Genomic DNA, 12,855 nt, shown 5'->3' with positions numbered 1-12,855 from the left:
TATAGTTAATAAAGAAGGATTTTGATATCTGAAACTTCTATATAATTTTCAAAATTCTACAGATCAATCTCATTCTTTATTTGCTTTTTATTTTTCATTCAGTATTATTTTGAACTAGTTTCAAATGTACAGGATAGTAGTTACACCTTAATACACTTTATAAAATCTGAAAGTGTTCCCCGTTATATTTCCGGGACCCAGTATAGTTAACACAGTATTATTTACTGTAGTCCCCACGCTGCACTTTACATCCCATGGCTGTTCTGTAGCTAACATTTGTTCTTCTCCAGTGCTTCTACTTTTTCCCTTAGTCTTCCAACTCCCCTGCCCTCTGACAGCCATCACTCTGGTCACTGAACTTGTGACTCTCTTTCTGGTTGTTTATTTATTTATATTGTTCTTTAGATTCCAAACATAATTGACATCAGATGGTACGTGTTTCTCTGACAGTCTTATTTCACTTAGTACAGTACGTTCTATGTGTGCCCATGCTTTTGCAAATGCTACGGTTTCATTCTTTTTTATCATCCTTTTCTTTCTTAACATTTATATTCACATTTTTTATATTCTTCATTTTACAATGACCCTGATTCTTTTTTTTTTTTCGTTTTAAGATGACCCTCCCTTCCCCCTTTTTTTTCTGAGAGTACGAGATCAAAGGAGACAGATAAAAAGCCTCAACTCGTAGTTGAGTCCCTTTAGTTAGTTGTTCAGTGACTACTTCTTATATGTGCCTTGACTTGGGGTCTTCAGTTGAAGCAGTGACACCTTGCTCAAGCCAGCGACCTTGGAATCAAGCTAGTAACCATAGAATCATGACGATCCCATGCTCAAGTTGGCGACCTTGATATTATTGTTTCTGTTTTATTTTTAATTAATTAATTTATTTTAGTGAGAGAAAGAGGGACAGTTGGAAAGAGAGTGAGAAGAAAAGCATCAACTCATAATTGGGGCTCGTTGGTTGTTCATTGATTGCTTTGTTATATATGCCTTGATGAGGAGCTCCACCTGAGCCACTGACCCCTTGCTCCAGCCAGTGACCTTGGGCTTCAAGCCAGCGACCATGGGTCATATCTGTGCCAGTGACCTCCACAGATAAACTGGTGTAACCACGCTTTAGCTGGCGACCTTGGGATTTTGAATTGGTTCCTCAGCATCTCAGTCAACACTCAATTAATTGTTCGACCACCTGCGAAGGCCTGGTGTCCTTGCTTTTAAGCTTTTGAGCCTGCACTCAAGGCAAATGAGCTCATGCTCAGGCAGAGACCTCAGGGATTGAGACCTGGTACCTCAGCATCCCAGGCTGACACTGTATTCGCTGCACCACTAGTCTTGGTGTTTCTGGTTTTGATACCTATCTTCAGTACTGCAGTCTGTGCTTGAACAATTACTCACTTTTTTTAAAATGACCTTTACAGTACATTCACCATTCTCTTGGCACTCGGTCATTCAAAACAAAAACGATCTTTCAGGAAGCAGGAAGGCAACCAGTTCATTGAGCATACAGCACTGTCATTTCTGTGTTTCTTATGAAGAAACTGGTAATTAGAAATGTTCTTCGCCTGACCTGTGGTGGCGCAGTGGATAAAATGTCGACCTGAAAATGCTGAGGTCGCCGGTTCATAAACCTGGGCTTGCCTGGTCAAGGCACAAATGGGAGTTGATGCTTCCAGCTCCTCCCCCTTTCTCTCTCTCTCTCTCTCTCCCTCTCTCTCTCCTCTCTAAAAATGAATAAAAAAAAATAAAAAAAAAAAGAAATGTTCTCACCATATCTTCCTTGTGTGGTTGGGTTTTTCAGCAGCTATTATTAGTCTTAGATGTAAGTTTTTATGCCTCTGATGTGACATTTTTGATTGTTACCTTTCTTGGTCTTGCCTTGAACTCTTAATCTGCCTTTGTCTTACTTAAAATGTAATTTTGTCACTACTTGCTGGTATATCCATTTACCTTGTGTCATAACTGTCATATTTTGTATCTTTCAGCTATGCCATCCGAGGACAACCAGACCTTGTTACAAAACACAGGCTAGAAGATTTATTCTCTAGAACAATACTGGTAAGATATGGAAGGTGTAGTTTTGATAATGTAATGTAATAAAAACCTCAGAAATTTAGGAAGAATGATAAGAGAAAAGGATATTAATATGTACAGAACTGCCTGACCAGGCGATGGTGCAGTGGATAGAGTGTCGGACTGGGATGCGGAAGGAACAAGGTTCGAGACCCCAATGTTGCCAGCTTGAGTGCGGGCTCATCTGGCTTGAGCAAAAAGCTCACCAACTTGGACCCAAGGTCGCTGGCTCGAGCAAGGGGTTACTCAGTCTGCTGAAGGCCCAAGGGCAAAGCACATATGAGAAAGCAATCAATGAACAACTAAGGTATCACAACGAAAAACTGATGATTGATGCTTCTTGTCTGTCTGTCCCTATCTATCCCTCTCTCTAACTCCCTCTCTGTCCCTATAAAAAAAAATATATGTCCAGAACTAACCTGCTGCAATTATTTTTTGTTGTTATTTATATACAGTGTGCCTTAACACACGAGTTTAATTTGTTTAATGACCATGCTCATGACTCAGTTTGCTTGTATGTCAAATCAAATTTCCCCATTTAAATTAAGGGGAATGAAATTAATTCCTTCCGGCCTACAAAAACCACATGAATTTTTTGTTTTACGTATATGCTTTTATTTTTTTTTAGTTTTTATTTTGTTGTATTTTTCTGAAGTGAGAAGCAGGGAGGCAGAGACAAACTCCCGCTTGTGCCCAACTGGGATCCACCCGGCATGCCCACCAGGGGCCGATGCTCTGCCCATCTGGGGCGTTGAGCCGCTGCAGTCAGAGCCATTCTAGCACCTGAGGCGAGGGCCATGGAGCCATCCTCAGCACCCGGGCCAATTTTGTTCCAGTGGAGCCTTGGCTGCAAAAGGGGAAGAGAGAGATGGAAAGGAGAGAGGTAAAGGTGGAGAAGCAGATAGGTGCTTCTCCTGTGTGCCCTGACCAGGAATCGAACCCAGGACTTCCACATGCCAGGCCAACGCTCCACCACTGATCCAACCACCCAGGACCACCATGTATATACCACTGATCCAACCAGCCAGGGCCACGAACATCCTTTTAAATAAGAAATTGTACTTTATTAATAACAGATATATATATATATATGCATTTATGTATAATCCATAATAAGCAAGAATGTAAAGATATAAACTGGTTTATGAAATGTATTTACCTTCAAGGTCAGGCAAAGATGCTGGCGGAGGGGAAGGAGACTGGCGTAGGTGATTTTCATTTCTAGGATCAAAGACTTAAAATTTGAGACTCACTCATATCTGGCAAAGAATTATAAGCTCTGGTTATGGCCTTGGACATTTGGCTCAGCAGTAGACCATTGGCTTATTGTGTGAAAGTTCTGGGTTCAATTCCTGGTAATGGAACTCAGGCTAAGTGACCATCTGTTTCTCCAGCCCTTCCCCTCTCCCTTGACTCTTTTCTCTTCCCCTCCTGCAGCCGTGGCTTTATTGGAACAAAGTGGCCCCAGGCACTGAGGATGGCTCCATGGCCTCATGCCAGGTGCTAGAATAGCTAGACACTAAAATAGTTCAACTGCACAGCTACAGCCCCCTAGTGGGTTTGCAAGGTTGATCCTAGTGGAGACACATGCAGTAGTGTCTTTCTGCCTTCCTGCTTCCCATTTAGCAGTGGGAAAAAAAGAATTATACTCTGTGGCTATGAGATATCAGCAATGCTTATTTTAAATTTAAAAACTACTGCAAGAAAGCAGATAGTCAATTCCTTTTAAAAGGAATTACATGTTAGATGTGTAATACAATAGGTAAATCCATTGAGTCTAAAAAAAGTAATTCTTTTTTCTTAATCCCCACTTCTGCTCACCAGCCCCCCCTCCCTGAGCGCCCCTCTCCGGGCCCCTGTAAAGCCAGTAGGCACAGCCACCATCACAGCCACCTGGCCCATGCAGATACGGATTTGATTCGGACAGACGGTAATGAAACAACGGAGCCAAGAACTGGTGGGCCATTAGTTTTAATCCTAGCTTGCTCTGGGCGGGGGAGAAAATACACACAGTGGGAAAACAGTTCCCTTTCCATTCAAGGCTCCCAAAGCCACTGACTTATCTGAGTTTCCTGGAATCAAAGGTTTCTACCTCACCAGCTTTATTCACCTCTGTTCCCCATCTCCTTCTCTCTGCACAAACTGGCTTCTCCTTCAGCACTCCACCATCTTGGTGCTTCTCCTCTCTACGTGGCCCTTCTCTGCTCTCCCCAGCATGGGCTCTTCTACCCCATTTTATACTGTAGAAATCAAAACCTTTAATCCAATATACAAACAAGGAAGTTTCTGATACAAAATCACTTATCTGAGGCATAATGGGATTCTTCATGAGAATGCACCACCCCACATCATGCAACAGTCAAGGGTGTGGGGAAAAGCTTAGTTTTGAAAAGATCTTAGTATTAAAAGGGTGGGAAAGGCTTAGTCTTAAAACAGCCTTAAGCTATAAGGATCTTGCCTGCTTACAGCCTGTCCCCCTCACCCAGTGCAAGCTATTAGCAAGCAAACATATATATCAGTCGTCCTCAACCCCCGGGCTGCAGACTAGTTTCGGTTCGTGGGCCATTTGGTGCCGGTCCGCAGAGAAAAATAAATAACTTACATTATTTCTGTTTTATTTATATTTAAGTCTGAACGATGTTTTATTTTTTAAAAATGACCAGATTCCCTCTGTTACATCCGTCTTAAAACTCACTCTTGATGCTTGTCTTGGTCATGTGATATGTTGCCGCTAAAATTAAACCCATAAACTAGCAAAATGAGTGAAAAACAAAATCCCATCGATACTTTTTTTGTGAAGTGGAAAAGGGCCAGTGAGGAGACAGAAGAAGAACCTACGATCTCGAAGAAAAAGAAGGCTCAGTTAACAGTCAATACCAGGAGTCCTACTTGAAGTCTGGATTTATCGCAACTGGTGAGTCTTGCGCACCAAGGCCACTTTGCATAATATGTGGTGACTGGCTAAGTAATGAGGCAATGAAGTCTTCAAAACTGCTTCGCCACTTGGAGACCAAGCACCCTACTTTAAAAGATAAGCCTTCTGAGTATTTCGAAAGAAAAAAGCATGAACAAGAAGGACAGAAACAATTACTGGTGGCCACTACACCAAATGCGAGTGCACTGAGAGCATCATACTTGGTGGCTAATCGTATTGCTAAGGCTAAGAAGCCATTCACCATTGGTGAAGAATTGATCCTTCCAGCCACTAAAGATTTGTTGTGGACTCTAGGAGAGGCTGTGGCTAAAAAGATAGCACAGATGCCTCTTTCGGCTACCACCGTCACACGGCGCATTGAGGAAATAGCAGAGGACATTGAATCACAATTGTTGGAAAGGATTAATAAATCACCGTGGTACGCTCTCCAAGTTGACGAATCTACAGATATTGACAACAAGGCAATGCTACATGTTTACCAGCGTTATCTTTATCAAGAGGATGTGCATGAGGATATGTTATGTGCACTATCATTGCCAACCAAAACCACAGCCGCAGAACTATTTAAATTGCTGGATGACTACATATCAGGAAAACTGAAATGGTCTTTTTGTGTCAGCATATGCACAGATGGAGCTGCTGCCAAGACAAGAAGGATGTCTGGTTTAACTACTCGGATTAAGGAGGTTGCACCTGAATGCGAGTCGATGCATTGTGTCATTCACAGGGAAATGCTGGCTAGCCGAAGTATACCACCGGAACTTAACAGCGTATTGAATGATGTCGTTAAAGTTATTAACCACATGAAAGCACACGCCCTTCACTCGCGCCTGTTTGAGCAGCTTTGTGAGGAAATGAACACGGAGCACAGACACCTTCTCTTATACACAGAAGTAAGATGGTTATCCTGAGGGAGGTCCCTGGCCAGAGTGTTTGAATTACTGAGCCGCTGCAGATTTCTCTCAGGAAAAAAGTCACCGCTAGCAGCACATTTCAGTGACAAGGAATGGGTCGCAAAACTCGCCTACTTGTGCGACATATTTAACCTCAATGAACTCAGTCGGTCACTTCAGGGGAAAATGACAACTGTCTTCAAGTTGGCAGATAAAGTAGCTGCATTTAAAGCCAAACTTGATTTGTGGGGACGATGCGTGAATGGGTATATTTGACATGTTTCAAACATTTGTGGGAATTTTGGAAGAAACTGAGCCCAAGCCTTCATTGTCCCAGCTGGTGCACAATCGCCCATATTTGCTTTTAAAAGAGTTTGAATGCTACTTGCCAACCACCAAAGACCCTCGAATTGCCAAAGAATGGATCCGCGATCCATTTATCAACAAACCAGGTGAATCCAGTGTGTCTATGCAAGAAGAGGATCAACTTCTGGAGATCGCAAATGACGGCGGCCTTAAAAGTATGTTCGAGACTACAACTCTGCCGGTGTTCTGGATTAAAGTCATGCCAGAATACCCCGAGATTGCCACAAAAGCACTAAAAACCCTGTTGCCATTTCCGACATCCTATTTGTGTGAAGCAGGATTTTCTGCAGTGACAGCAACCAAAACAAAATTATGGAATAGACTGGACATAAGCAACACACTTCGGGAGTCATTGTCTCCCATTACCCCTAGATGAGACTGTCTTGTTACAGAGAAACAAGCTCTGTAATCAGGGCTCCCACTGATTTAGCATTATGGTTGTTAAGAGATAGGCTACTATCTCTCGTTCTATAAAAACATAATAAATAACCCTTACAATATTCATAACAATGGTGAGTTGTATTTTTCATACACTTTATATTTGTTTTTGTGTTGTATCTTATTTTTAAGGCATGTTTAAACATTACCATAGCGACTGGAAAGTGTTTGGAGGCAGAGAGGATGTTACTCATGTTATGTTTTTGGTGTGATGTTAAGAGGACGCTTCTAATACACAGTGTATTCATGTTTATTTTTATGTCGTAGGTTCATGATTGGTAGTGAGCCTGAACCTATCATATTCAAATTGAATAACAAATTTAAATACAGCCTCAATAATGATGACATGCTTGTTCCTCCTTTAACTTAGCCCAATAAATATCATAAGTTCGACAATTATATTTAAAAATACCAGTTTTGCCCTGGCCGGTTGGCTCAGCGGTAGAGCGTCAGCCTGGCATGCGGGGGACCTGGGTTCGATTCCCGGCCAGGGCACATAGGAGAAGCGCCCATTTGCTTCTCCACCCCCCCCTCCTTCCTCTCTACCTCTCTCTTCCCTTCCCGCAGCCAAGGTTCCATTGGAGCAAAGATGGCCCGGGCGCTGGGGATGGCTCCTTGGCCTCTGCCCCAGGCGCTAGAGTGGCTCTGGTTGCTGCAGAGCGATGCCCCGGAGGGGCAGAGCATTGCCCCCTGGTGGGCAGAGCATCGCCCTTGGTGGGCCTGCCGGGTGGATCCCGGTCGGGCGCATGCGGGAGTCTGTCTGACTGTCTCTCCCTGTTTCCAGCTTCAGAAAAATACAAAAAAAAAAAAAAAAATTAAAAATACCAGTTTTTACGCCGGTCGAATAATTTTATTTTGTGCATTTATCTGTCCCACCCTAAAGGCTGGTCCGTGAAAATATTTTCTGACATTAAACCGGTCCATGGCCCAGAAAAGATTGGGGACCACTGATATTTGAAAGCTTACTTGACCCACAAGCCCCTCCCTCTCGAGGTTTCTCCCCTCTCTCCCCCGCTAGGTCCTTTCCCGAGTTACTGTCACTCTCCCCATTGGGTCCCATTCCACTGCAACCCCACTTTGTTGTCTCTTCAGGGCCCCTCACTGACTTCTCCCCCTCCCGTGTCTCTCTCTGTCCCTGGGGCCCCTTCGCTGTTGCAGCTCCCACACAGCCCCTCGCCCAGAGGGGAGTTCTTCTGGGGACCCTGCATTCTCACCTGGAATCCCCGCCCCATGGAGAGTGTGCTCTTCCTGGACCCATGTGCCTCTTATTAAATTGGGGAGGGCGGGTCTCAGGAGGGGGTCTGCAGGTGTGGGAGGGGCAGTCCAGGCTCTACCGGCAGAGAGAGGCAGGACGTGGGGAGAGGGGCACACAGTGTCCGTCCCCAGCAATGGGGTCCCTCTCCCAGGATTTTAAACAGCTGGGGGAGGAGGGAGCTGCCCCCTTGGGACCCAGGCAGAAAACCCCGGGGCAGGGCGTGCCCCACGCCCAACACCAGGGGACAGGGGCAGGCGGCCTCAAGAGAAACTGTCACGGAGCCTCCACCCGGCAGCGAAGCGGTCAGGCTCTGGGCCTCTCACCGGTACTCTTCACTCACCGCTGGGGGTTTGGAAGCGGGGGCTCTCGTCCACAGCGACCCTCAGGCTCCTGGCGTGCAAGAATGCGGACCAGGAGGGTCGGGTTTAAACCGGTAAGACTGCCCCCAGATCCAGCCTGACTTTTCTGGTCTGTAAGCAACTGCGCGTGCGCATCCCCACTAAAGGCCAGCGGGTTACCATCCAACTGAGCACTTCCCTCAGCGCGCGGGATTTTTTTTTTTTTTTGACAGAGACACTGTGAAAGTCAGACCTGATGGAAGAGAGATGAGAAGCATCCGTTTTTCGTTGCGGATCCTTAGTTGTTTACTGATTGCTTTCTCATATGTGCCTTCACCGAGGGACCGGGGCTACAACAGACTGAATGACCCCATTGTTCAAGCCAGAGGAGCACCGGATCAAGCTGGCGACCTTGGGGTTTGGAACCTGGGTCCTCAGCATCCCAGTCTGATGCTCATTGCACCTTCGCCTGGTCAGGCTCGGGCGGGATATTAATACCAATCAGGAGTAGAGACAGTGGGGGTGGGAGAGACTATAACGCCCCTATCGTGGGCTCCCCTTCACCTTTCTCACCAGTTCCGGTTTTTTGTAGGTCTTGGAATTTCACTAAGGTAATAAAATTTGTAAGATTTTTCCTCGCAGAGTTAATATTATGATGAGTCCCTGCCTGGATTGCTCAGTTTCTTAGGGGCTTCCTGATCCACTAGGGCTGTGGTTAATTCAATGGAGCACATACAAGAAGCAAGCAATGAATGCATAAATGCGAGGTGTTAGATTCAGGGAGTACTGACATGCTGGGGCTGCCAAGAGTGTACAAGGTCCCTGTGATGCCGAAAACAAAGAGTTCAGCAACATCCTGCATTTTATGAGTCAGCAACATCCTGCATTGAGTCAGAGACCCTTATCAGAAGTTTATGTTTGAAATTCTCCACTGAGCAATACCCCCCCCCGTAACTGCACACGACCTCCCTAGCCAATGACTAACAGCCACATCAGCTTCTGTATGATGCTTGCTCATCCTAGATAGCCACCCTATAAAAAGGAGCCATTTTAGAAGCTCGGGGCTGCAGTGCTCCAGTCTCTTCAGAGGCGTGGGTTGCCTGCAGTCCCTGCACAGGTTTGGGGGGCTGCAGTGCTCCAGTCTCTTCAGAGGCGTGGGTTGCCTGCAGTCCCTGTGCAGGTCTGCAATAAAACCTATAAAATTCACTTTGTGTCTCCTGTACTCTTTCTCGCTAGGATGTAACAAATGGAGGCCCCAGCGAGATTGGCCGTGTAAGACCCCTCCTCATGGAGTGGGCTGTAGCAGATGTTGGTAGCTGGCCAGCCTCCGGCAGTTGCCGTTTAGAAACGGAATTTGGCTGATTTGAAACATTTGGAGTCTCGAGACTGTTTGGTAAGGAAGCTTCCTCTTTGAATATTTGGAAACAGAGCTCTGGTTAGAAAAGGGTGTAGTGGAGCAGCCGGGACGCCACCTGATTTCTCCCCACCTGGTCAGTTGGGGAACGCAGGACGCTGCCTTCTCCCTTTGGTTTTGGTTTAGAAGTTTTGTTTGTTTTGTGTGCATATTTGGTTTGTTTGTCTGCTACTAGAATGGCCAAGTTAAGAGCAGACTGGCCAAACCAAGGATTGCTAGACTCATAGAAAACATAGAGAGTTTAGCGTACTATCACCAGCACCCACCTGCAGGCAGGTGGCATAGTCAGTATGCAGCCCAGTATAGCAGCAGAGGTAGAGAAAGAAAAGGCAGCCAGGCTGCAGCTGGCTGCAGGAGAAGCGGCAGGCTCCTCTCACAGTTTCAGGCACTTGTCCCTCCTCCTTAGGCACCGGCTCAAGGGCTGAGCCACTACTTAGTGAGGCAAAAGATAACAGTGCAGTAAGCTAGAGGTTATCATCACCTTGCTACAGCCCCTGCCCTCTTCTGCTTTGGCTCCGGGGAATCCCCACCTCCTATCTGGAGCCAGACCCAAGGAGAAGATTTAGGGAATACGGCCCCTTCTAAACCCACTGCTTTAGCCATAATAGAATTGTATAGCCTGTCAAGTACAAAGACTTCCTTTTTGTACCAAGGATCTGTTGTTGTATTCCCAATTTTGCTCTCTTAGTCAAGTCCCTCAGTGAGATCTTCTGAGCATGGCTTTTAAGGTCTATAATAACCAAGGAAGTAACAGAAAAGGCAAATAAGGCCCAAAAGAAGTCAGGAAATACCAACTTTTGGCTCCAGCGCCCTAAGGCGCTTCATAGCATGTCATCAAGACCCTGCTCCAGAGTGGAAAGAAAGGTCATTGGACTGAAGCCTGCCAGCCTTCCCGGTCCCACCGGTTGACACACCTGTGCTGTGGAAAGAGGGACATAAGAAGGTAAGCTGCCCCCTTGCTCCATGGAGGGAGGGTTCAGTCTCTTCTAGCCCTGCTCCAGCTACCTGTGACCTGACCTTGCCCAGGGTGCTGGGAATTGCCACTGAAGGCCCAAGGACATCGTTCACGAGCCTAAGGTATTTCTTCCAAGTAGCACATAAGCTAATCTCATTTCTTGTAAACACAAGGGCCATCTACTATGCCTTGCTTGAATATTTAAGTTTTATTTATCCCTCAAAGGTCTCTACTGTGGGTATTGACAGTCTGGTTTTATTGCTTTATGTTTAGTGTATCCTTTATTTCTCTTATCTCAATGCCCCATGCCTATTATAGGCTGGGACCTGCTACTAATTCTAGCTAGAAGCAGTGGTCACTAGGACTTAAACTCTTAACTGCAAAGTGTAGAAATGTAACACCCTTTCCCTAAGTACTTGCAGGTTTTATAGGTTACTCAGCAAACTGTTCAAAGACTGTCCAAGAGGCACTTCTAACAGTACACCACCCAAGGACTGACTCCCACGTAGACGGGTCCAGACACCATGATCCTGACAACTCCCACTACTGCCAAGGTAGAAGGCATACCCACCTGGGTCCACCTCAGCCGGCTGAAGCTTGCAGTCCCAGCAGAGACACCTTTGTGGACAGCGAAGACTGACCCCGCCAACCCTTGTAAGCTGACCCTGAGAAGGACAGCATGCCCTGCTTCAGCCACAAACCAGAAGTTAACTGGTCCACGCATGGAGACTTTGGGGAGGGAGGGAAACTAGGGTAAAGGAAAGCCAAGTAAGTCATCTTAAGGTTTGATGCATGTACTGCTATGAGTCATACAGAAAGGGAGTGTAAGTCCCTTGGCTGAGAGAGAAGCTACAAGGTAAATGAAAATTATGTATGTGCTCATAGCTACCACTATAGAATAATCTGTGAATATTGGTCATGTGTCCAATAGGCTACTTATGAAAGGGACACCTCCAAAAAGCAATCTTTAAAAGAGGATTACTTAGTACTAACTTAGTCTTTGCTGAAGGTCAAGGTTTTTAAAAATCAAGAGTTTTGACTAGAAAGGAATTGTATGGTTTTAATAATAGAAGGTATAAGGTGTAGAGGTACTTTTGAAAAGGAAAGGAAAAAGTAAGTTGTTATGAAGGCCAGTTATTCCTGGATAAGAAAGTGCATAAAAGTTGAAAGTTTGTGTAAGTTGCAGAAGGTTTGTGTAAGTTGCAGAAGGTTTGTGTAAATTGCAGAAGGTTTGTATAAGTTGCAGAAGGTTTGTGCAAGTTGTAAGAAGTTAGTACAGAGAAGAAAAATGAAGGCAGAAAGAAATTAGTCTGTAAAGCTTGCAGTACTAAGGGCACACTATCAGCGTGCCAGCACATACTAGGGAGGACCCCTGACCTAATTAGCTTATAGCTACAGCTAAAGTAGAAAGTTCTCATGAGCCCCAGCCTTATGCCATTCTCCCCACTGATGAAGAATCAAGGATTTTATTTATGCCCAGAAGAGATGGGGGAATGTTAGATTCAGGGAATACTGACATGCTGGGGCTGCCAAGAGTGTACAAGGTCCCTGTGATGCCGAAAACAAAGAGTTCAGCAACATCCTGCATTTTATGAGTCAGCAACATCCTGCATTGAGTCAGAGACCCTTATCAGAAGTTTATGTTTGAAATTCTCCACTGAGCAATACCCCCCCCCCCCCGTAACTGCGCACGACCTCCCTAGCCAATGACTAACAGCCACATCAGCTTCTGTATGATGCTTGTTCATCTTAGATAGCCACCCTATAAAAAGGAGCCATTTTAGAAGCTCGGGGCTGCAGTGCTCCAGTCTCTTCGGAGGCGTGGGTTGCCTGCAGTCCCTGCGCAGGTTTGGGGGGCTGCAGTGTTCCCCTGTGTGGGTTACCTGCAGTCCCTGCGCAGGTTTGGGGGGCTGCAGTGCTCCAGTCTCTTCGGAGGCGTGGGTTGCCTGCAGTCCCTGCACAGGTTAGGGGGGGCTGCAGTGGTCCCTTGCATGGGTTGCCTGCAGTCCCTGTGCAGGTCTGCAATAAAACTTATAAAATTCACTTTGTGTCTGCTGTAGTCTTTCTCGCTAGGATGTAACACGAGGGTGCAGTGAGCCACAGACTAGGCCGCTGCTTTTCCTGACTGACTTTCACAATGTCTCTGTCAAAAAACAAACAAACAAACAAAAAAAAAACCCCACTCGCTGAG

The sequence above is a fragment of the Saccopteryx leptura genome, chromosome 3 (assembly GCF_036850995.1).
Source record: "Saccopteryx leptura isolate mSacLep1 chromosome 3, mSacLep1_pri_phased_curated, whole genome shotgun sequence".
Taxonomy (NCBI): domain Eukaryota; kingdom Metazoa; phylum Chordata; class Mammalia; order Chiroptera; family Emballonuridae; genus Saccopteryx; species Saccopteryx leptura.
The sequence above is the reverse complement of the archived record's forward strand: the minus strand, read 5'-3'. Positions refer to the sequence as shown.